At 44.0% G+C, this 26,439-nt stretch overlaps 1 long non-coding RNA gene across 1 annotated transcript; it reads left to right on the forward strand.

Annotated features, from left to right (window-relative positions):
* The first annotated feature begins 3,750 nt into the window (after window positions 1-3,750).
* Window positions 3,751-25,284, forward strand: LOC115091357. The gene is made up of 3 exons (XR_003856679.1): window positions 3,751-4,467; window positions 6,059-6,094; window positions 23,620-25,284. It is a non-coding gene; the product is annotated as an uncharacterized LOC115091357 (long non-coding RNA).
* The last annotated feature ends 1,155 nt before the right edge of the window (window positions 25,285-26,439 follow it).

Consider the following 26,439-nt stretch of genomic DNA (forward strand, 5'->3'; position numbering starts at 1 on the left):
CCCCTGACGCAGCTTGATGCGAAACACGGCCGTGTCGGGGTCCTTCGCATTCACACAATTGTTTACTGTGTATTTAATTTCGTGCACATTGTTCAGGGTGCATATGTAAAATAATCTTTGTGATGTTACACTGTTATTGTCCAGTGATACTTTATGCCACACATTTGTTTGTTGTGATTTCTCTATATGTGTGTGTTGTTGTTCACTCCGCCCTCCTTTTGTGCTAAGGTTTAAAGTTAAACAGGTAAGTTTAGCTGGATAACTTCAGACCTGCTTTCCACAACGATCAGACTTACCTGGTTAATCCTGATCGAGTAGCTCTGAATATCAGCATTACCCGGCTAAATTTAAACCCCGCCTCGTTTTTTTATGAGGGTAAGTTTTAACCGGGTAATGACTTACCCCTGCTGAAAAACACATCTGCTACAAGGTACAAGAAACTGAAAACGCACGGTTTGCCCTGCTAAGTCGCAGCCTTAGCCAGACAAACCCCCTTTGAATGTGGACCTCATAGTTTATGACCTGAAAAGTCATAATAAACCTTTTGAAAATAAATCTTGGTTTCAGCAACTGGATGTCATGCCTGCTAAAGTAATTCTTGAACGGTATTTAATTACCCAGATAAATTCTACTGCATCGCATCCTTTATCATTCCGACTATGCTGAGTCATATTTGCTGTGTAGACGAAACAACTCCACAGCTCTTAATGCACCCCCTCCCCCCTCATTGCTCCGCTCTCCCAAATCAGTGTGATTTTGTCTGATCATATTAGCGGGGCTATGATCCGTGATCTGTTTGTCCTCTAAGGAGTGTTTCTTCTGCTAGTGGTTGCTTTTAATTCCATTATTTGCTTCTTAGTGCAGGCTGAGTCAGCGCTTAGGGATGGGTGGATAGTTTTACAGACCATGATGGAAGTTGTCACTGTGGTGACGTGAGTGTGCCAATGGCTACCCTGACCCTTTTCACTCCATACCACAGGGGCATGACATCTGAAAAATTTGACAAGTACTGCATTGCAGTGGCATGTAAGATGGTGATGACTGTATTAAAGAAAGCCAGTTTTAATTAAAGGATGTTAGTGGTTGAGCTCCTGGGGTGCTGACACGCAGCTGTTTTGTTTTCCCCCTGATGCTTGGAGGGTTTGTGCTGCCTAAGCACCAGCAGCCTCCCAGCAATGGTATTTTATGAAAGAATTATGCCAACACATGCAGCTTCTGATTAAAACCTAAAGTGCCCTCAATTGCATGGTGCAGCATAGGCACACACGGGTCTTACAAAATCAGCACGTTCCTCGTGCCCAGGTGAGTTTGCAAGAGTGAGCCAATGGCAACTAAATCCCTCTAAGCTTTACAAACTCAGGCAAAAATAACTAATCCTACCATTGCTGTGAAATACAATTCCTCCTTCCTTCCAGTTTCAAAGATGGGGGAGAAGGATTGTGGTAATCCTGGGCATTACTGGTTCAAGTCCTTTCTCCCATGCCAACAAGGCTGAGGTAACCACTAGGCAAACCAAACGATCGCCTAGCATGGCAGCTTCTGGAGGATTCCAAAGAGTGGCTGAAGACTTAGCAAAACCATAAGTGCTGTTTTGATATGGCAGGTTTGCTATATAGATTCTGAGTGTCCTTATTGTAGGGTTTTGAGTTACTTCAAAACATGTCTGGTATTGGAGACGTTTTGCAGGGTATATTATTCAGTAAGCCAACAAGCAGACAGGTTATTCGGCTCTCTTAACCGGATACAAACAAAAATTGACCAAGTTAACCAGATAACTTAAACCTGCTCCAGAATGCCTCTTTTTTTTTATCCAGCTAGATTTTATTTAGCTGGATAAAGATATTGATTCAGATCAGAAGAGTTAAGAGGAGGTGCATTATGGACAGAGGAGCTGCAGCCCTTGGAGTTGGGATTTTGCTTTTTATGTTAATGATTTTTCCATCTTGGGCTGGATTTTGCTTTTTAAGTTAAAGCAAACCTATTTTTGTTGAGCACCACTCCTGGACTACAGGCTGGGTTGTTTATTTTTTTTTTTTTTGGTCGCCTCAACTCAGTAAGATCCTTCCTTTTTGTGAGTACTTATCAAATTGTGAGTGAGACGGTGCTTGAATTTGGGCAAACAGTCATTCTGAATCTCCAGCACTGCACAGTGGGTCCCAGAGGCTTAGCTCCTCCTCCCCACTGGTGGAATCCAGGCACCCAGGGCTGAAGTCTTACCTTTGTATGCGATTGAGAGATCCAGGAGAGAAATGCTGGCCCTGAGACTTTGCTGAAGCTCCTGTATTAGTGAGGACAAGCCAAGAGGGGCTACAGAATGGGAGGTTGTTAATGCCAGGGAGGTGTAGGGGGAGAGGGAAGTATAAAACAGTGCCTCCCTGTTGTGGCCGGGATTGGTGGGGTGTTAGATGTTTCTGTAGTGCAAGGTCTGTAGTTGGAACCTCACAGGATATTTGATGCCCTCTTCCCAACAGTCTTTTGTGCTGAAAAGAAGTCCACAACCCACCCAGCAAAGTCTCCCTGGGGTAGGGAGGGGAAGCAGGGATACATTTATAAAAACATCCTGAGTGAGAATGTTGGACCGGAGAACCTCGGAAATAAATAATTCCTGAAGCAATGGGTTTAACACATTTTATTTTTCTAAAAGGAAAAGATTAGGAGTTAGCTGACAATTGACAATACACTAAATATTTAAGATTTTCAACAAGTAGCTGTGAAACAACACTGCAAGACAATTTTTTTTCTTTTATAGATAAACTTAGGAAACACTCTGAAATTTTACCAAGTTCAAACTTCTTTGATAAACTGAATTACTTTAAAATATTCGCAATTCTTTTTTTTAAACCTGGCAGAACTGTTGCGGAGGTGCACCCTTGGCCTGAGGTGGAGTTGGCACTACCCGTGGAGAAACCCCCGCGGGTCCCCACCGTCGGGAGGCGGGGCTGAATGGGAAGCGGAAGCAGACTGGAGCTTTGCCAATACCAGCCCTCGTTCTCTGCAGGTTGAGCCCTTGGGTACGGGGCCAGCTGGTCTTAGGCAGGCATCCGCGTAGTTGATCCCGGAGAGAGTGTCCAAGGCAGAGTGCCAGGAAGCAGCGGAGACGCAGGGTCCAAAGGAGCAAAGTCAAAGACAAGGCCAGTTTCCAGAAGTCTGGACAGACAGAAGCAGGTGAGAAAATTAAGTCCGGGCTTGTGAATAGGCAGGTGCCTAAGAAAGGCCAAGTCCTAAGGCAATCAACCGGAGACGAGATCAGCTTCGAGGTGGAGTCAGGGCAGGCGGCTGGAGACAAGGTCAGGTTCAAGCTAGAGTCAGGGCAGGCGGCTGGAGACAAGGTCAGGTTCAAGCTGAAGTCAGGGCAGGCGACTGGAGACAAGGTCAGGTTCAAGCTGGAGTCAGGGCAGGCGGCTGGAGACAAGGTCAGGTTCAAGCTGAAGTCAGGGCAGGCGACTGGAGACAAGGTCAGGTTCAAGCTGAAGTCAGGGCAGGTGGCTGGAGAGAAGGTCAGGTTCAAGCTGGAGTCAGGGCAGGCGACTGGAGAGAAGGTCAGGTTCAAGCTGGAGTCAGGGCAGGTGGCTGGAGACAAGGTCAGGTTCAAGCTGGAGTCAGGGCAGGCGACTGGAGAGAAGGTCAGGTTCAAGCTGGAGTCAGGGCAGGCGGCTGGAGACAAGGTCAGGTTCAAGCTGGAGTCAGGGCAGGCGACTGGAGAGAAGGTCAGGTTCAAGCTGGAGTCAGGGCAGGTGGCTGGAGACAAGGTCAGGTTCAAGCTGGAGTCAGGGCAGGCGGCTGAAGGCAAGGTCAGGTCCGAGCAAGGGTCAAAAGCCAAGGAATCCGTCCAAAGGGTAGTGGGAACAGGAAGCTGGAACAGGAACAGGTATTGGAGCAGGAACACGAATGAGCAGCAACTAAGCACACGACAGGAAGCGTGGAGACCTGTTGCCAAGGCAAAGACTGAATGGTGGGGCCCGCCTTCTATAGTAAGGCTGAGAGCTGTCATCATCCCGGGCCGCAGGAAGTTTTCCCGCCACTGCCCCTTTAAAGTCAGCAAAGGTGCGCGCACTCTCGCCTAAGGTGGGCGGGCTGGAACTAGGAGATGGCGGCGTCTCCCCTCGATGCAAGTGGGGAGGCCCGACCAGGACTGGAGGAGACTGCGGCGCTGCCAGAGGAGCCTGGGAGCGTGGCAGGAGCGCCAGCGCGAGCGAGTAGGAGACTGCCTATCGCTGCCAAGGAGGAAGGGCCAGGTCTGGGACCTGGGTGTCGGGGGTGAGTGGAGCCGGCCCTGGGCCTCTGCGGCCGGGAAACGCAACAAGAACCATAAGCTGAAACCAACTGTGAATCAGATAAGTATTCATTTTTTTGTGTTTCTCTTTATTTTACTCTGACTGCATCCAGACTTTAAATTTATACCTTAAGACATTGAGTCTTGTGAGGTTTTCTCTTTTAGGCTCTTCTGGTACAGAGAGTCCATTTGAGGTAAGTATTCTTTTCTTCTCTTCTCTGTATGTGTTTGTTGTTCTTTTCAGTCTTATCTGTCTTTTTGTGGTGTTTTCCTGTTGAGCTCAATACATTTTACTAGTCTGGCCAGACCTAGTGTGTGGTTTCGCAGATCTGAGTGTGTACACATATATCTGAGGTCTCTGGGTCTTGGTCCAAGCTCTGTGGCAAATATCTCTGTAAGATGGGTCCGGGCATCAGATCTTTCTCCATCCATGTCCATCTCCAAGGGGTATCTATTGCCTGGCTATAACAAACCAATAATAAAGCATATCTCCCTGGCACCGATAATAATCCCGCAGCTAAGAGTTCCCTAGTGAGGGTATCTGATGGCTTGGTGAAACTGATTCTCTATTGAAAGGCATCTCCTCATTCCACTGCAAGGATGTCGAATAGTATCATATTTGCAAAGAAGCAAAAAAATGTGTACTAAGAACCTGAAACAGCTATTGTAGTGCAGTGAAAGAGCATATCACAAAGTTTTCCTCCTCATAACAGTCCGCAACATGCTTTAAAGCACGACTATCCAAATAAGAAACAGATTGCTATAGTCCAGTCCAGGTGCAAAGTCCTTATTTCTCGTCGGTGGCAGTAAGAAAGAGCTATTTACCTTGAAGCCTCGTCAAGACTGAAACCATTTCCAAGCAAGCGTATAAGGCGGCAACAAAACACTTCTGTTCCTTGCTCTTTGCGATATAGTATCACCAACATGAATCAAGTACATTAGGTTCCGTGGGGCGACCATGCTCTCCAGTAGTCCACTTTCACAGCATGCATTTTGATCTGTGAACCATTCGCCAATGAAACGCAGCTGACACGCAGTGTTCTGGAACCTCAGATCCCCTCTCCTCTCTGCTAGAATTCAGATTTCCATAGCCTGTTTGCCATGCCAGCTAAAATTTTTAAAAACTCTGATCTGAGCAGGGCAAAATCCCTTTGGGTCAACCAACAATTTACAAAAGATTTTGGGGGTGATCACCAACTTCACCATCAAATGTGAGCAACGGCCTGCCCTGTAAACATGGTACGCCATGAGCTTTTATGAGAAAATTGCTTATAGTAGTTTAAAAAAGCTCTTTCAAATTCAAATATGGTTTACTCTAGTTACTTGCTTTCATCTCTCCATCTCCTCACCCATTTACCCCATTTTCTGCTTTTCTTATATAGATTGCTTCTGGGACACATTTTTTCGGTTGATTCACCCATTACCTATACTGTTCTTTACAGCTTTACTAAAGCTTCTTACTATTTAAGGCCACCTACAAGCCACCTGATTTAGTTATTTCCTACTTTAAACCTCCTCTGTCATGGCTTTGTTTACTTAACTCAAAAACTCTTCTATGTTTTTGCTGGTTTGTCTGTCTTGAATAAATTGTAAGCTCCAAGGAGTGGGGACCGTTCATTATGTGTCTCTGTACAGTGCTATGAGCATCCGATTTGTGCTATACAAATGAATAATAATAATAATGAATAACAGATGTTATTTGTGATGTGAATCACTGCATATGAAAGAACATAATGAGGTGATATAAAGGTGCTGAAAGCAGAATGTTTGTGCCTTTTTTTATAGCACAGAATCACCAGCACGAGAGGGAACAACTCCATGGTAAGCACCTGACATCAAGCTGAGCCAGTCCTGGTTTTTCAAGGCCCGCTTCAAACGTGTAAAAATCAGAAAGGGGAGTTGACAGGTCAGGGCTCACCGGGCTGTGCAGGACCTGGATCTGCAAGTGAAAATGAAATGGGAACGGCCAGTTCCTGCAGGGAGTTTTGAACCGTTCTGGTTTTTGAACTTGCATCTCCGTGCATTCTGGTATTTGTAGTTTCACTCTACTTCTGCCACTTGAAATCAGCGCCGCGTCAGGATGGGGTTTGCCAAAACCAGGAGTGCCTAAAATCTCCCTCCAGGACTTGGGTGACTTGGGAGCTAAGAACATTCTTGATCTGATTGATTTATGTTCAACATTTTGGCATTTCAAAGCAGTTTACATTCAGGTACAGTATGAATTTACCAGGGGAGGTACCTTTGGCTTGTTTTCGTTCCATGGGTGGGCAATTTTGGGTCCACCCCTGAGTTGTTGGTTTTCTTTTCATTCTCAATTTTTCAGATTGGGGGGGGGGGGGGTCCTAAGGTCCTGAAAGTCAGGTGTGTGAGGGGAGGGGACGGATTCACTGAGGGAGCCTATCATTGCATTGGCTCTGCATGCCAAGCCCCTTCTATGTGATGAGCTCAGAAACAGTATCTCAGGCAGCCCTCCCCAAAATGATTTTGTTTTGAACTGATGAGCTATCTCTGCAGGGCACTGTAGTCAGTGAAGGGATGGGCCCATTACAGGTGCCTCATGACTACAGCCAAAAACAAATTGCAATAAATCAGTGCTGTCGTGGCGCAGACAGGTCAAAAAGTCTCTTACAAAAGTCTGTGAGAGTTTCCCTTTGAAAATCTGCTTAGCAGTTCTGACTGTGGGAACACAAGCCCGGACCAATTTATAAAATTCCCTCCCCCTGAATACTAGGGAGATACATTCATTTGAAACAAATTTGAAATGCAAACTGAAAATAGCCATTTTTGGTTTGTTTCAAATGAAACTAATTCCTATGAGAAGCTCAAAAATGTTGGGGGGTTTTCATTTCAGCAAATAATGGGTGCTATTAGCAAACAACGCGGACTATATGCCAAGACATTTAAACACCCCCCCCCCCCAACACACATACGCCTCATGGCCCCTGTGACTCCTGGCACCTTTCCCACCTCCCACGACTCTCTTACCTCTTGTGAAGTGCTGGTGGGCAGGAGTGACCCCCATCACTCTTGACCCTCTGTCTCTGCCTTATAATTGTGCCAGCCTCAGAGCTTTGTTGGTTTTATGGCTGTAGGTATAAACTTAATCTAAGTAAGGGGTAATAGCGCATCGAAAACGCGCGTCCAACCCCCCCCCCCCCTCCAAGACCTATTAGTCATTCCCACGCGATACAGCCAAGCCACACATTTTACTTTCTGCCGGCACCGGGAAAGTGCACAGAAAAGCAGTAAAAACTGCTTTTCTGTGCACCCTCCGACTTAATAGCATGGCGATATTAAGTCGGAGGTCCCAAAAGTTTAAAAAGTTAAAAATAATTAAAAAAAAAATTTAAATGGGCCCGCGGCTCGCGGGTTGAAAACCAGACGCTCAATTTTGCCGGCGTCCGGTTTCCGAACCCGTGGCTGTCAGCGGGTTTGAGAACCGATGCCGGCAAAATTGAGTGTCGGCTGTCAAACTCGCTGACAACCGCCGCTCCTGTCAAAAAAGAGGCGCTAAGGACGCGCTAGTATCCCTAGCGCCTCTTTTTACCGCGGGCCCTAATTTAAATAAATTAACTTACTGAATCATGTGCACAGGAGAGTGGTCTGTGCGTGCGCCGGGAGAACGGGCGCTCGCCCGCTCTCCCGTGATTTTTACTGTATCGGCCTGTAAGAGAGGTAGCGTTAGAAGAGTACTCTTACATTAAATCTTACACTTCCAGCGCTGCCTCTCAGAGCAGTGCTGGAGGTGCCGGGAGCAGGGAAGAGGGTCCCTTGCTCCCGAGAAGAAAAAAAATAAAAAGTTACTGGGAAGGATAGTGAGGGTCGGAGAAAGGGGGAGGTCCGCAGCATTTCTCATCCTTGTGGGAGGAGAGCGGACTACTCTTTAAATTGGTAAAACCAGGACAGGGAGCCCCTGTTCCATTAACAGGTTTTGGGGGGTGAGAAGAGCATGGCCTGACAGGGCCTTTATAAGATATTGTGGGGGAGGGGAGGGAAGGGATTGGCCCAGTGGCCCCTTTGTTTGCTAACTTTTGCATCTTTATGACAGCGCTAAGTACTTTGCAGCATGTTATCCGGTCCCAAGAGGCTGGATAACTTTAGACCTGCTTCCCAGCAAAAAGAAATTGAAAATGGCTCACTGCCTAATCCATGTGGTAACATCAATGGTAATACAGAAATTACCTGTAGTTTAAAAAAAAAAAAAAGTTAAAGCACTGCCACATTTGAATTCCTTGGGAACACAAATCTAATTCTAACCTGAGAAGCCATTCAACTGGATAGCTACTGACAGCAAGTCTCCTTTGATTGATACTGGCCCAGCAGTTTCCTACTGCTCTTTGGGACTCCCAGCTCTGTCGGAACCAGCCTCTACTGGGCTATGGTGCCATGAACCTTCTCAATCATCTGGGTTATTTCTCCTATTTTTATGATCCACCCTCCCACCCACCCACACTTAGCACAACCATTGCGGTGATTTTCCTTGCCAGGGGCTACAGATTGCAGCTCCTTCAGGGACCAGGTATGCATGCATCCTAAGACTTGTCTGTAGGTGTCACCACTGAGCGATTATTGAGACTTCTCCCCCCTACTCTCCACACACCCCCTCCCCCCCCAGGGATTGTGAATGCTGTTTCTGGATGGCCAGCCTGAACCCAGAAACAAATGCAGGTGCTCCGCCAGGCAGCACGGGATATTTCTAAGAATACAAATGCAGGTCCTCCGCCAGGCAGCACGGGATATTTCTAAGAATACAAATGCAGGCCCCTCTGCCAGGCAGCAGGGGATATTTCTAAGAATACAAATGCAGGCCCCTCTGCCAGGCAGCAGGGGATATTTCTAAGAATACAAATGCAGGTTCCTCCGCCAGGCAGCACGGGATATTTCTAAGAATACAAATGCAGGTCCCTCCGCCAGGCAGCACGGGATATTTCTAAGAATACAAATGCAGGTCCCTCCGCCAGGCAGCACGGGATATTTCTAAGAATACAAATGCAGGTCCCTCCGCCAGGCAGCACGGGATATTTCTAAGAATACAAATGCAGGTCCCTCCGCCAGGCAGCACGGGATATTTCTAAGAATACAAATGCAGGTCCCTCCGCCAGGCAGCACGGGATATTTCTAAGAATACAAATGCAGGTCCCTCCGCCAGGCAGCAGGGGATATTTCTAAGAATACAAATGCAGGTCCCTCCGCCAGGCAGCAGGGGATATTTCTAAGAATACAAATGCAGGTCCTCCACTAGGCAGCACAGGATATTTCTAAGAATACAAATGCAGGTCCTCCGGGCAGAACATAAACACTAGGAAACATTCTCAATGCTAGCAGTTTGTAATCTAAGCGGCCCAGACAAAATAAATCAGAAATCACGTCAGCAAAACATGCTTCCCACTTACTCTTGGAAAAGCGTGGTGCAGACTTAGATTATATAAACGTCTTGTCATAAAGCAGGTCGATATTCAGCGCCACTTAGCAAGATGCATTTGAACTTATTCGGCTAAGTGGTGCAGTTTGAATACTTGGCCACATTCAGCGGCTGCCACTTAGCTGGATATCTATTTATCCCACTCTCCACTTAGATGTGGTGGGAGGGACAGGGGTGTTCCAGGGAGTGGTTACTTATCCGGCAACCTTAGCCATAAGTGGTGATATTCAGATTTATCCTGCTAAGACAGACGGATAAGTTAGACCTGCTATTAACCAGTTAAACTTATCCAGTTAAATTTTAGATAGCCAGGAATATTCAGTGGTGCCGCCATGCCGCTGAATATCCTAGCTAAGTCAGCCAAATATGCTTATCTGGCTAATATTCTTAACTGGATAATGTCTAAATATCTACCTCAAGATGTCTACATCCTTTCTACATCTTTCATCTGAAGGAATTTACACACATGAAAAACTGCTTTTTGAAAATACCCCATGTGCACATCCAGGTCCTGACTTCAGTAGTCCAAGTAGTGCTTAAGATTTTGAAAATGTAGCCTTCGTTGCTTTAATACTTTATTTCTTCCTTTTTCTTGCATCTTATATTCTCACAATCTGCTTAAATGAGCATTTCTATGTTGACAAGTGCTTTGCGACAATTCACTAAGTTACCTACTAGCAAGTTACATGGGTACAAATGGCTGCACCTACTTTAGGTTAGTTTAGATTAATGTATTTAATATACGGCCTTTCACAGATATACAGTATCAATGCCATTTACATTTTCTAAGCTCATACACAATCACAATTTAAAAACTATCATGAGCTGATAATCAAGTAAAAACACACGACATTAGAAAAATGAATATGTGCGTAGTTAAAATTCATAATACATCGCAACATTTAATATGGTCACAATTCATAAAGCATCAACCTAATAAACAACAAAATATACAACATATAAACATAATTAAAAAGAAAAAGTTAAAAAAACAAAATATTCAGTTGAAAATAATAAGTCGAACCCATAGATAATAAAATATCTGTTGGTGGGTTACTGAAGGTAAACTATGCGCATATAATTTTAAAATGCAATGATATTATGCACGTAATTTACTCCCGCAAACCAAAGACATGGCTCACCACCCCCGGAATGTCTCCTTTTAATCCAGCTCCAAGTACATCTGTTGTGAAAGTCCAGATGTACTTTTAGCTGCTTTAAGCAATTTTCACCCCAGGGAATCAAACCAGGTAGCTCCTTAGAGGAAAATTTTCCAAAGACTCATTGAGTGGCTAACGGGCTAATTTTAAAGTGTGCGCGGGTCCGCCCTCACACGCGCATATCGCTGCGCGAGCAGATACAAGCTGGCATTTTAAATCATGCATGTACTGGGGGGGGGAGGGGAATGATTTAAAATACGCCTACTGCATGTAAGTATGTTCCTGATTTTAAGAGGTTCCTTGAGCAAAGCTACTTTGCGTATCTTCCATAGGACTTTGCCGGCTTTAACGCTCATATGTTAGCGGATTTAAAAACATGTTCGAGCGAGGGGCATTCCCAGTTTTTCCAATTAGTCCACCAGTTTGCCCAGTCAATATCAAAGTCTTCCAGACCCCTCTGGTTCTTCATCCTGCATGCCCCCCACTGGACCCGGACCCCTCACCCTGTCCTGTAAGCCCTAAAACGCGAGATCTGCAGACTTGCTCCTCATCAGGAGTAGCACTAAAGTTACGTTGATAAGAAGCCACTGCGCGCTGCGGCCTCCGGTTTTAAAATACGGAGTTACGCCTATAACAATTGGCCCCGCCTAAGAACGCCCATGCCCTGCCCCCTTATTTTTGGCATGCGCATAAATCGCTGCTTCTAGAATCCACAATGCTTGCGCGTGGCCCACATATGCACGTATGTGGGCATTTTTCTGCGCGAGCAATGCTTTTAAAATCAACTTCTAAGATGATCAACTAGTACAAACTTAGGGCTGGATTTTCTAACACCGCAGGGATTTGTGAATGCCATGGTAGCGAGGAGCAAAACAGAGGTCTGTCCTGCAAAAGACGGCAGCAATCGCACCACCGCGGTGTTATTGCTGCCGGCTTTTGCACCCAATAGTGCCACTGTGAAAGGTAGCGCTATTGGGCGCGCTACTGGCAGCGATAACATGGCCTACCTTATCGCTCGCGGAGTCCGCCCCGACACCACCCCGACTCCTCCTCTTCTGGTGCGGACTCCGCCCTGACTCCACCCCTAGTAAGCTATCGCACGTGAAAAGTCCCTTTTTGTGTGCGATCCCGTTAGAAAATGACCCCCCTAGATTGTAAGCCCTCTGGGGATAGGGAAATATCTACAGTACCTGAATGTAATCCACTCTGAAGCACTGAAAAAAGTGTGAAAATTGGAATATAAATCTAAATTAAAAAAAAAAAAAAGATGCTTTGCTTTACGCAAATTTGCAGCCACAACCTAAGTGGATAGATTATGGCCGAAAATGAACCTACTTCAACACAGCTTTAACGTAACCACTGAGCAGCATACTGAAAATGTATTGAGGTGGCTCTATATAGAAAAACCACCTCCCTCCCCGCCTTCAAATCCCTTGCTTCCTTCTCTCCGGCAGCCAGGTGATATCCTCAAAGCTTCCTCCTTCCCTCCCTGGCAACCTGAAAACCTAAAAACCTACCTCTTAGCTACTTGGCTAGACCTCTTTGAAAATTGCCCGCTTTATTCATTTTCTGAAAAGTCATATTAACTATCATTTCTGCAGTACAATAATTCCAGCTTTCTTCTTGCTACAGCATATGGCTGTAGCATGCTCATAATAACTATTGTGAAGCTAATTACATTGCCTTGAAGATTTGCTGTACAGCAGACAGTGTGTAACGTAAATCTCCCAGCACATAATGACAGACTGTCTTCATGCTTACAGGCAGAATAAGGGCCTGCATTTCAGACAAGGATGCTGATTTGCAGTCTCTTCAGGAAATTCTACTGTTTACTGGGACAATGGTCTTAGTCAGAATAGATTAAAATCATTACCAGAGGGGTGACCACAATTCTAGTTAATAACACACTGGCTATGGCTCATCTCAGGATGAGATGTGTTTTTGTATTGCTGACAGTGCAGCCACAGAGAGGGACAGTCCGTTTCCCACCACTTCCGCCTTGCTCTTTAACGGGAAGTACTCTCTGCTGAATATGGTTTTGCCATACAGGCTAGGGATGTGCGTGGAAAAAAAATTCATTTTGTATCATTGCATTGTTTCATTTTGGTTTTATGGTGTGTGTGTATCATTTCATTCCCCCATATATATATATATATTTTAGCATGTGCTGTATTTTTATAGCACACATATTTTACTAAATTTTTTAGTGTGCATTGTATTTTTACAACTTGTGCACTTTACTATATTTTGCAAGTAATATTTGCTAAAATGCTTAAATGCACAAATGTCATAAACAATATTTCATTTGTTTTTGTGTCTTTTCAAATGGGAAATGACACAAAACATTATCACTAAATATACTGTTGAGGTTTTCATGTCATTTTAAATCAGTACATCTCGAATACACGGATCCCAGTAAAAACACAGTCCTACCTATGGAAAAATCAAGTTATAAACAACGTTGTAAGGATAGTTCTTGTCAGTGGTTGAAGTGAATCCAGTAGGATGGTGTTATGTCTGTGCATGCAATGTGACCTATCATGACTCTGTAGTATACAGTCACTTTAACAGTAGACACTTGGAGGACTGAGTATCTCTGGTTGTTCTTGAGACTTCTCCCCTAGTGGAGTGTCCATTTTGTTTTGTTGTTATTCAAATGTATTTAGCTGAGGTTCCAGTCACTGTAATAAAGTCCTCTTGTTTTGACTGGCCCGTGGCCCTTTCCTCATTCTGGTACAGAGTCCGATACTAGGATCACTTGAAAAAAAAAACAACCCACAGAAGAAATCAGTCTCCAGAAAGGCTGATAACAAAAGCATAACATGAGCGTCAGGACTGTGCTCAACCCTTTCAAATAAATCCCAGGTGCTGCCAAGCAGTAGGGCAGCACGGAGGCATTGAAATCCCCTGCAGCATAAGTTCTAATAGGAAACACCTGTGAAAATCGGTGGCGGTGGACCGTTTCCAGATTTACTGTCTGGACAGGTCAAAGGAAAAAAATAGAAGTTTTTTTTTACTTGCTGGCTGGAGAAAGGGCTGTCAGAGCCCAGTACTCCAGGCAGGATTAGGGAGAGAGTCTGTCATTTTTTTTTTTGTTTTTCCCTTTAGCCTCGGCCACGGGTTTAAAAGGGGCCTGTGGCTGAATCGAGGAGAAGAGCAACATTTAGCCTGCTTGAGAGAGGCAGCCACCAGCTGCTGTGGGAGGGATTTTCCCTGCCTCTTGCAGCAAAAATAGAGGGGCAAGCTAATGCGGGAGACTGTCCTCCACATCCCATGGCCCTCGGTGCCTTGGTGGGGGGTGGAACAATCGGGCCGCTGCTCACCCATGCAGCGGTAGTGAAGAGGGTTGCCTGCCCCTGCCAGTCACAGTAGCTCTGTAGGTCAGAAAGCAGTGGGGAAGCGGCAGGAAGAGTTGGGGAGCCCTGAGCAAGCTCCCACCACTAGAGGGTGACATCATCAGTGCTGGGACCTGGAAGGGGACTAGGCTGTGGTGGCACCACAGGAGAAGGTCCAAAATTAAAGAGAAAAAGGAAAAAATAAAGAAAAGGTCTAAAATAAAAGGGAAAAACCCCCCAAAATTAAAAATAAAGGTGCAGTGCACTGTGGTATGAAGGGGACATGCCTAGCAGCAAGAAGCCCTGCAAAAGATGGTGCTGCACTTATGAGAGTTCTAAGAAAAACCCGGAAGTTGTCCTTGTCACCCATGGGGAAAAATAATTCAAATTAAATAAATGGAATAGTTTAGTGATGGGTTACCCTGTACAAGCCCCATCACATGTACAAACGTGGTTGAGCATATTTATTTGGCCAAGAAAAGCCCCTATACTAGAGCTTTAATGCGCACAAGATTCCACCCCAGGTTTTACTACCTGCTTCAGATATGGAACTGAGGGTGGCTCACTGAAACTGAAGGCTACTATAGCAACCACAGCAGCACAAGGATTATCCTTGTGGCTAATAGAAATACAATTTCCTGTGGAAGGACACAGGGAGTAAAGTGATCAACCCCCTGGGTCTTTTATGGATAGTAGAGCTACATTAAAAAGTGTATAAATTATATATTTATTATTTATTAATTTATTTAGCACTTTTATATACCGATATTCATGTAACAAGTTACATATCACTTCGGTTTACATTAGAATGATAACAAGCATTTATTTATTTATTTATTTAAGGCTTTTATATACCGACTTTCTTGATACAAATCAAATCAACTCGGTTTACATCGAACTAAGCAGTAACTGTAACCAACCAGTCAACATGATACAATTTAAAGGAGCATAAAGTTACATTATAACAAGGATGCCTTAACTGGGAGAAGGAAAAAAAGAGAGGGAGAACAAAGATAAATTACTATGTACAATGGAATATAGGAGGGAGGCAAGGAGCCGACCTCATGATGACTTGTGAGCATAATAAGAATGATGACTTGTGAGCATGTAAGAATGTGTTACATTAAACAAAAGGATGAACAAACTTGGATCAATGAAACTGGGTTTAACAGAGCTGATAAATAAATGATCTTTTCCGGAGGGCCGGAAACTAACTTAGGTATAGAGCCCGGTGCCTAAGAAGATGACACTGGGTCCAGGTACAGGGTGGCTAACTAGTTTGATAGTCTGAAAAAGCGAGGTCTATTAGAGAACAGCATAATAAACTGAAAGGGTCATCTGAATTCTGAGAAGGCTTGGTCGAACAGCAAGGTTTTGAGTCTATATAGAAGCAATTGGCACCCTGCCATGGTATGGAGAAGGTTGGGAGGTGCAGGGTAGGGGTGTGCATTCGGATTGACCGCATTAGTAAAACGCAACTCATATTTTTTTTTTACTTAAAAAATTGATTCGACATAAACGATCGGATTTCCCACATATCGAACATAGATATGTTCGATATGTGGGAAATCGCGATTGTTGAGCCAAAATAAAAATATAAACCCCCTCACCCTCCTTAATCCCCCCCCCCCGAGAAGCATGTGACGTCGGCGGCACGTCGAGTGACGCCGGCGTCACGTGATTCCCGGCAAGTTCGCGCCGGACGGCTCGTTTGGCCCAAAAAGAACTTTTGGCCAGCTTGAGGGGGTCAGGAGGCCCCCCCAAGCTGGCCAAAAGTTCTTTTTGGGCCGAACGAGCCGTCCGGCGCGAACTTGCCGGGAATCACGTGACGTCGGCGTCACGTGATTCCCGGCTTGTTCGCGCCGGACGGCTCGTTCGGCCCAAAAGAACTTTTGGCCAGCTTGAGGGGGTCAGGAGGCCCCCCCAAGCTGGCCAAAAGTTCTTTTTGGGCCGAACGAGCCGTCCGGCGCGAACTTGCCGGGAATCACGTGACGTCGCGTCTGAGTGACGCGGCGCCACGTGATTCCCGGCTCGTTTGCGCCGGACGGCTCGTTCGGCCCAAAAAGAACTTTTGGCCAGCTTGGGGGGGTCAGGAGGCCCCCCCAAGCTGGCCAAAAGTTCTTTTTGGGCCGAACGAGCCGTCTGGCGCGAACGAGCCGGGAATCACGTGACGCCGCGTCACTCGACGTGCCACCGACGTCACATGCTTCTCGCCAAGGATTGCAGAAATGACGTCCTCACTCCTCACTCGATCACCAGGGAGTTGTGGTAAGTCTGGGGGGGGGATTAAGGAGGGTGAGGGGGTTTAAATTTTTTTTTTGCACATATGTACATATACCCAACTCATTGGATTTTTTTTATGTCCATATTGGCCGCAAGTGGGACCCCCTTTCGGACATAAAAAATATGAACATAAAATTTTGCTCTGCACATCCCTAGTGCAGGGGTAAAGTAGGCAAGAACTTCAAAAAGATACTATTTTCCTGGTTATGTCATCAGAGTAAGGATATGCTCTGTGGAAAATATTTCACATGGAAAACTTTGAGGGAGAAGACGGGTGGTGTTGGAAAAGGTCAGAAGCGCTGTTTACCAGCTTTGCCAGACTCCAGGCAAAGCTTGGAGGGGCCAACCATGACTTAAGGGGAACATCCACAGGGAAATTAGAGTAATTGGGTGTGGAGCAGTGAAATTTTGAGTGGTGTACAAGTGACATTTTATCCTAAAGTTGCTCTGTTTCCCTGCTTTAAGGTACGGGGACAAGGTAGTTAATTGTAAGCAGATTGGCGAAGAATATGTAATATTATACCTATCCTTAATAGAGAGAAGTGTGGGGTGTTAAAGAGAGAGAATGTACAGAGATTGTTCCCCTAACTAAAAGGTTAAAACAGGGAAATGTTGATTATCCTTTCATTTTTCATAGTTACAAAATCAATTAAATAAGCCAACAGATACCACACTAGGGAACTCTTAGCTTGCAGAAGAGTCAGTTTTTATTATTGATTTATTAAAATTAGGGAGTAGGTAACCCCAGAGGAGAGGACATGGAGGAAGGACTGACACCCATTGCATCTGGAATCCTAAGGATGCTTGCTGCAACCGAAACCATCATCCAGGATGCTGCTGCAACTGGAACCATCGCCCAAGATGCCTGCAGCAACTGGAGGCATTGCACCAGAGCTTTTCACAAAAGGCATTGCACCAGAGCTAAGTGTGCACAACTACATTAAAGAAGCACACACTAGGTTTGGCTAAAATTAACAATGTTTTGTAAAGCCTGTTGCTGTTAAATGTTTTACTGTTTAAACTGTTATATGTAAAGCCTGTTGCTAAATTATTGTTTAACTGTAAACCGAGGTGATGTATAACTATACGTACCGCGGTATAAAAGAATCTACAAATAAATAAATAAATAAATAAACAAACTAAATAGTAAAGCAACACAAAAAGAGGATGGGAGAGGAAAATAAACACAAAGAAAATAAAGGATACTTACCTCAAGGGAGTCTGTACCAGAAGTGTCTGTAAAAGAGAATACAACACAAAGAATCAACTTCTTAAAACACAAAAAGTGAACAAAAACACAGTCATATTAAAGTACAGAGGAATATAATGAGAATACTTATCTGGTTATAGTTTGTTTCAACCTAATGTCCTATGAGAAAAAAAGAATATAATTGTTAATAGTGTTTCGTGGTATTTCTAATCTAAAAGAAAAAAGGTTTGAATGTGTTGAACTTGTCTGACCCAGTATGACATATCTTATGTTGTTAGAAAAAGCCTCTTTCTTGAGTTATTGTTTAAAAAATGCTTGTTGAAAGATCACAAGTATATATTGTGGCAGACCCCACCCCGGTCCAGCCACCAGATGTCACTGTGTCCGTATTAGAACACTCAGAAGCCATCTATACCCCCAGCTCCTCCCACCTGGAGGATCTGGATTGGATGCCTGAATACTATTTAGCCGAGCCATTTTAAGACACTTTGGGTTCAGTTTAAGGAAGCAGTTGAAGTGTAAGGACGTGTAAGCGTTACACTCTGTGAAGCTTCCCAGCTTCACCTGAAAGGAGTTTCAGTTAGAAGTGATAACTCATCATGCACTCCCTGCCAGAGGGTCCTTCTCCTACTAATTTACAGAGAAATAGATTTTTAAGCTTGATTCCTTTTTGGGGTGAAAGGACTCTCACTAGAGGACCAAAGACCTATGAGCACACTCTAAACCCTCAACGCCCAACGCCCAAAGTTTTGAAGCCCAGCGTGCACAAAATCCCGGGGATCTGCGTGTGGCCAGGCCCTGCATGCACCAAGTGCATTTTTGAAAGGGCCTGGCCGTGCGCATATTTCCCATAAAAAGGGGCGGGATGAGGGACATGGTCTGGGTAGAGAGGGGTGGGGGCCGGCCAGGAGAGCAGCCATTAGGCCCTGTCCTGGGGAAGCTCATACTGGTAGTCGGCCTGCTTGCATAACTTACTTCTGCTCCAAAGGAGCAGTTAAGTTATAAAATTTTAAAAAATAGGTTAGTAGGTAGGGGTCAGGGAGGAAAGGGAGGAAAGGGGAAAAGGTAGGAAGGTTAGATAGAGGTAGGTTCCCTCCCAGCCCACTCCTTAATTAGCTTGATCTCACTGACTTTTCTCTAAGAGAAGTTCCTCCCAGGAATAACAATAAACAATGGATGGAAGAACAAGATTGGGAGACCCAACTGGATCTCCAAACATCAAGTGAGCAGGATGGGCTGGGTATCCGAGGAAAAAGATGTAAGGTAGGATTTTTGCAGTAAAGTTGGGGACCCCTCCCCTAGGATTCTAGGATAGCTGCTGGGAGAGTTTGCGCATTAAATATCAACATAGGTTCTACCCAGGGGTTTGAATAAAGGATGCATACCTACAAAGGGAAATCAGTCATGTACCATCAGTCAGATGTAAATTCACATTTCTGGACAATGGACTTTAATTGATGATTACTAATCAGTAAACCTTTATTTAACACACAGAGCCTGGTCCTTTATACTTTATTACAGCCTCTCACCTCATGAGAAGCACCTACGGTATACACACGTTGGGAGCATCATAACATTGCTGGGCCACAAGCGAGAGCTTACCCCCATAAAAAGGATTCCCCCCCACCAGGGACACCAAAGCAGAAAGGACTCCACTCTGAGGTGGTTTAAATCTGAGGTGCAGCTGAGCTGGACGCACAGGATAAGCCAATGCAGTTGGCTGCTGCACTAGATGCACTGAGGACAGTGGCCCAGGTGCAGCACAATATTCTCCTGCACAAGTTGCCAGGCAGGTAGAGTAACACTAGCATCTGTGCTGAAGCTCTTTGCAGACTACTGTATCCCAAAGAAAAAAATGCAACACGTGAAAGACATCGATTCAGGACTCGCCCTGAGATGTTTATGCCAGGGTTGGTCAGCACGTGACCGAGATACGGCTTCAAGTTTGTAGCTATGAGTTCGGAGAAACAAAAGAGGACAATATCAGTACAGGAGAGCAAAGACTCAAGGAGAGGCTCCTGAGGGAAACAGCTCTCACCTGGGAGAAAGACAATAGACATCCGCAGGGCAGCCAAAGCCTCAAGGGCACAAGCGAAATAATATTTGAGCAGCTTATCTCGAAGCAAGTGGCAGAAATAAGTCAAGGCTGCTCAGAGAGCCAAAATAAGTTCAAATAAAGCCACGGTCCTACCTGAACACCGCGGCGGCAGCCTGTGAGAATTTATGTCACAAATGTGGAAGCTCCCACGCAACCTAAATGTGTCCTGCAGGTGGCACAGGATGCCACAAGCATAAAAAAAAAAGCCACTTTGCCAAAGCCTTTATTCATGGCAGCAGAAACGTGAGAGAGCCCAGAGGACACCAGAGCGGACTCCTCGTTTGTTGGAAGTGGATCCTTCTACCGACAGAGCAGCACGGGGGTGGGGGGAGGAAGAAGCAGCCTGGTATGCATACATGACTGCGAACAACACATCCCTACCTTTCAAGCAAGATAAGAGGGTGGAGGTTAACATCTTGCCTTGAAGCAATGTCAAGCAACTCTGAACTGAGGGCAAAATGAATGAAGCCCGCAAACGTAACGACTTCACTGTAGCTTTAGGAGGAATGAGGATGCGCCCGGAAGGAACAATCACCCTAGACAGCTCAGTAAAAGACAAAAAAACTCCAAAAAAACAGAAAGTGTAGTTTGTTGTGACAGAGAACAATGTATCATCTGTTCTTTGAAAGCGAGTGTGTGTCTGCCTGAACCTTGTACAGAGCGTACACAGACTCAGTGTCGCAGAGACAAAAGCATGAAAAAACAACAGAAGACTTGATTGGGACATATCCGCATGTATTCACGGGCCTAGGAAAGCTTAAGGTTCCTTAACACATATACACAGATCCCAAAGTGGCCTCTGCAATTCAAGCTTGCAGGAAAGTTCCAACTGCAGTGCTTGGGATCTTGTTTCAGATTTCTCAATAATTCTGAAACTGTATTAACTGGGGGAGGTGCATGCCAAATAAAAGCTTTGTTTATCCAGATCTGTCTTGTAGGAGGCAATGTCCTATGGTGGACTACAAACTGGTTAAATGATAGAAAGCAGAGAATAGGACCAAATGGTCCATTTTCTCAATAGAGAAGGGTAAACGGTGGAGTGCCTCAGGGATCTGTACTTGGACCAATGCTTTTTAATACATTTATAAATGAACTGGAAAGGGGACACCTACGAACAGAACAGTGGTCTCTTGTGAAGATTTGCTGGCCTTCGGAGTGATGGAGTGATGGAACATCAAGCTAGGTTGAGAGAACCTTGCCCAACTAGGTTGAGAGAACCTTGCCCAAATCTCATCTTGGAGTGAGTTTCCTCACTCCGAAGGCCAGCAAATCTTGACAAGAGACCACTGTTCTGTTCGTAGGTGTCACGTAGAATGTCAAAGTGGCCCCTAACCCCCTACACTCTTACCTAAACCCCTCTTCGAGTTACTAGGTGGGCCTACCATAGGGATACAAATGCCTACCTATGGGCCATGATATTGTGGCCAGGTGCTCTCTCTCTCTCTCTCTCTCTCTCTCTCTCTAAATACAACAGGTCTGGCACTTATTGCACTAACTTAGCTCAGGTAATTAGTGCAAATTGCAATAAATGCTATATTAGCATAAAACATACCCCTTTTGCTATCGCATGCGGTACTTACCGCATTTTGATAAATCCACCCCTTAGCCATCTAAATTCTAGCCACCTAACTTATTAGGCGGCTACAATTTGTCTGGATATTTGTCCATATATTCATTTAGCCGGTTAACTTCTGAGTTAGCCGGCTAAATGTTTTTGAATATGGACTTCTGTATATGTCTTGTATAGCGCTGGATACATTTGGTCTGTTCAATAATAACAGCTTGTTTTTTTAGTGTACTCACTTCACAAGTCTTTACTGTGGATATGAGTTATCAGGAGCTGTAACCTGCGCTGCTGTGCCTGGTTGTTCTTTGGTGCCATCTAGTGGCACTCTAATAAAATCGGCTGCTATACAGAGAGCAGTTTTCAAACTCATTTATGTGCATAGGTTGGCTGCCTGTATATGAGCTGCAAGGCACACAGGTACTAAAGTATCCATGGGCCTTACACAAAAGCAGGCAAGTGATCATATTTTGTTATTGAGGCTTTGCAATACGGGCTTGACTGACACTACTCTGGATTGGTTCACCTCATTTTTAGATGACTGACAGTATCAAGTTCGTATTGACCAAGCCTCATCGAGGTGGCCTTTGGTCAACACTGGGGATGTACAAGCTTCAGCGCTGTCCCATGGCGGTGTCACAACATGTTCCTCTTTTTGGGATCCTTTATATTTCTTGAACACTGTCCTTTTTTGCTTTTATTTTCTCAGTCACCTCCTTTGAGAACCAGATAGGTTTCTTATTTCTCATGCTTTAGTTTACTTTTCTAACATATAGATTTGTTGCCTTTGTAATTGCTCCTTGTAGTTTGGCCCACTGATGTTCCACCTCTCCCATGTTCTCCCAGTCTTCTATTTCTACCTCCAGGTGCGTCCTCATTTTGACAAAGTTCAAAACTTGGGTCTTCGTGTGACTTCTCTGTATCCTATTTGCGATATCAAACCATACCATTTGATGAACACTGGTGCTGAAGGTAGGCACCCATTCGGACATTAGAGACATTATCCCCGTTAGTCAGCAATAAGTCGAGTATAACTCCCTCCCTTGTGGGTTCCATTACCATTTGTTTGAACAGAGCCCCTTGCAGTGCATCCACTATCTCTCTACTTCTGGTAGATTCTGCAAAAGGGATTCTCCAGTCTATGACCGGCAGATTAAAATCTCCTACAATCAACACTTCTCCCTTCTTTTCCAACTTTTGGATGTCTTCAACCAGATCTCTGTCTAATTCTTTCGTTCGAGCCAGAGGCCTATAAACCACTCCAGTAAAAATGGATGCCCTATCATCTTTTTTTTAGGATGTCCCAAAATGCTTCTTCTCTACTCCACATTCCTTGCAGTCCATAGGCCTCAGATCTGGCAGAGTTTCACCATTTTGCTATGTCAGTACTTGAGTTGCCAACCTGGAGACGGAGGAGGTGATTTAAGACCTTCCAAGTAGTCTAAACTTCTTCTGTTACTGCAGGAAGCTGTTCAATCATTCTGATACCCTTTCCAATCCTATGCTTCAGTGGGTGAAAATGTTTAATAAACTGATTTGTTTTTCTTCATAAGGACATTTAAACAATGCAGGATAATTATGCGACAATCAGAGTGGCTTTTCTTAAAAGCCAAAAAAAGATTATAGAGGAATAAAATCTGTTAATTTCTTGATAACTGACACACCACAATTATCTGCCACTTGTAGTTGAAATAGACATAATTTTAAGTGATGTTTAATATTCAGCACTTTCATTGCTGTCAAAATATTCAACATTTTCCCACCATACAATCATAGCCATTGTCAACATCTTTCCCCATTATCCTCTACTGACAAATCAAAGACATTAGAAGGAACAAACAGTAACATAATCCCCTGGGTCCATCTATATATCTTTCCTTAACTCGCTGACTTTATAAAATTAACCACTTCATAAAGCTAGTGAAATATGTCAAACTTAACACTCCATTTTTGACAATCAAGAATTTCCCTAAAATTCTCTGGTAATCCATTTTTCATCAGCACCTATATTTTAAAGACCACCATCCTTTTTGCACCCGTGTCTGAAGAAGCAGTTCTAAATTCCATAGTTATGAATTCAAATAGCCTTGTTCTCCATTTACAAAACCTGGTGGTACACAGTTTGGCCAAGATCCCACTGTACATTTTTCTTTGCTACCAGAAAAACTTTTGATACTAACAACTTGTGATATTTGTCTATAAATATTGACTTTTCCAAATGTCTTAGGAGACAAAAGGCAACTGAGATTGATATTCTCTTTTTTTTTGTTACAGCGCCCAGGAAATGCACAACACTCACCTAGAATCTTTGGATCTTGTAACGCTCCCAGAAAGTGTGTATAGGTCTGGTTATTACATTTTGGACACTGAGTTTCAAAGGCCTTTCCTGGAGAAAATCTCTATTCTGTGAACAATAAGAAGAATTACATTATCTGCATATTTAAATGCTATTATCTTCTAAAGAAATACCTAGACACTTTTGCCATGTGTCAGCTAGCATTAGAAATATTTAAAAAGATTTCTAGTTATTAATACATTTGTACAACTGAGAGGCTGATGCTTTCCCTTTCCTAACCATTGTAACAAAAGAATCAAATGCTATGGATTTGTATGTATTTATATTTTGAGTAAATGTAGTTGTTATATAACATCTTAAGTGAAGTCATGCAAATAATTCTTCTCTGAAAACCTAGCTTCTCACAATATTAAAAGTTGACATTGCGAAATCTAAGTCGTTACCAAGCCTTGCACTATTAACTCCTATCCTATTTACATTCAAAGATAGGACAGAGAGTGAATGGAGCAATCTTGGATCCCCCAACCAATGACAGGAATCCAGATGGCTTATTTGTTAGAGATAGCAAATCTCTGCTGTATCTCCGCACCCTTCTTGCAACACTCACTGTTAAACATTTGGCCAGATTTAAAGAGAGATCTCCTCTCTCTTTGCATGCAACAAAAATCTTATGTTAAGGGAAGATGCCATTTACCTTACCAAATCCAATCCTGACCTGTACCACACTGCTTACTTATCCAGTAACCATTCACCCATAAATTTCAGTGATGCTACCATATTGTATATATAAAACTTTGGTATACCCATCTCCTCACCCGGTGCAAATAGCTCCTGGCTCTCAGAGAATGAGTCCAGTCTCTGGAAGACAGAGTAGCAGACCTGGAGGAGTTGAGGCAAACAGAGAGGTATATAGAGAAGACCTTCAGAGGTATAATAGAGTGGGCCCAACTTCAGTCAAGCAGCTCATATTCTGCTTTGGAAAAGCAAGGTCACCTATCAGGAGACCATCACCTTAATGTGGCAGGAACTAATCCTGTAGCTATGCCCTGCCCTCCAGGAGATGCCCTATCCTCTCGCACTGAGGATGTGTCTCCAGGGCCGGGTACCCAGGAGACACATCCTGTTACAGTGGGTGATTTGGTCATTAGAAATGTAGATAGCTGGGTGGCTGATGGGCAAGAGGATCGCTTGGTTACTTGGCCTACCTGGTGCGAAGATAGTGGATTTCATATGCCATCTAGATAAGATTTTAGAGAGTGCTGGGGAGGAGCCAACTGTCATTGTATATCTGGGTACCAAAGGCATAGGAAGGAGAAGGAGGGAGGTTCTGGAAGCTAAATTTAGGCTCTTAGGTAGGAAACTGAAAATTCTCAGAAACAGAGCCATAGCCAGGCAATTTGGCCCAAGTAAAAAAGTGCACCCCCACCCTATACGCAACATGAGCTTAGAATTTAACACTATTATTTACAATTATAAGAAGACATAAGTGTGATCCTGACCTAAAAGTGTGACCCGTACGTCTGTATGTATGTGACCCTTAATCTCTACACTCCTCTTCTCCCTCCATTGCCTCAGGTCCAAACCTAGATTGTGAGCTCTCTAGGGACAGGGAAATATCTATACTATCTAAATATAACCTGCTTTGAAGCACCTGAAAAGTGGAATACAAAGCAATTAATAAATATATTTATCTGTTCATTTATTCATTCTCTAAGCAGTGCACAACAATTATAAAATCCACAACCCATCCCCAACATATTCTAATATTAAAATGATCCCTTTCTTGTTAAGTAGTAGGGATTGAAAAAGGAGCGTGTACCTTTAAACCATAATGTCAAGCCTTTTCCTCTTCTATTGAATCATGTCATTTTTTTATTATATTAAATAAATTAGGGTCTAGATTTCATTGGCAACAAAACAAACTCTTCTACTAGGCACATTGGGATGCACCACAAAACCCTGACAAAAATGCATTCATGACCTTTGAAGCAAACCATCGTATTATAACAGCAGTAACACTCAAGACTCACACAGCAAATTTACCTGTGAGAAGATAGCACTATAATTAATACTACATGCCCTAGACAACCAATACATCTCCTAATGGAAAAACAGAACAAGCTATAGATCCCTGTACAAACATCACATGCTAACAGAATCTCTCAGTGCAGTCACACAAGTAGAATACAGGCCTATCCTTAGCTAATACAAAATAAGGGACCACTAATTAGAAACAGAAATGTGCAGACAGAAACTGAAATGGAAACCCTCAGGAAGCCAGGCTCTATGAGCAGTGCAACATGTGAGAAAGAGAAACAGAAAAATAAAATTTTCCACCTATACTGAGCAACATACAAAGATATAAGAAATGCATATTCCCAAATCTGACATATTCCTCTCTTTAAACTGAAAATAAAATGTTTTCTTTTCTACCTTTCTGGCTAATTTTAAAAAGAATGTGTGTGTGCACCCATAAACACGCGTTATGAGCACGTGAGCAGAGAAAAGCTGCAATTTTATATCGTGCGCACACATGCACGCCTATCATTTGAAATACCCCACTGCGCACATATGTGTGCACATGATTTTAAGAAGTGGCTTGAGTAAATATCCCACATAAATTACCAGGGCTTTAGCGGCTTTTATGTGCATATGCTCACACAAGGGGAAAACCAGCTTTTTCATGTCCTTATTGGAGGGAGAGAGAGAACTATATGAGAGACAAATATGACACAATGTATCACTGTAAGAGGGGCATTTTCAACTCAGGGTGGGTTTGGGGGAGTACGGTGTTACAT

The sequence above is a fragment of the Rhinatrema bivittatum genome, chromosome 4 (genome assembly GCF_901001135.1).
Source record: "Rhinatrema bivittatum chromosome 4, aRhiBiv1.1, whole genome shotgun sequence".
In the NCBI taxonomy this organism is placed as follows: Eukaryota; Metazoa; Chordata; class Amphibia; order Gymnophiona; family Rhinatrematidae; genus Rhinatrema; species Rhinatrema bivittatum.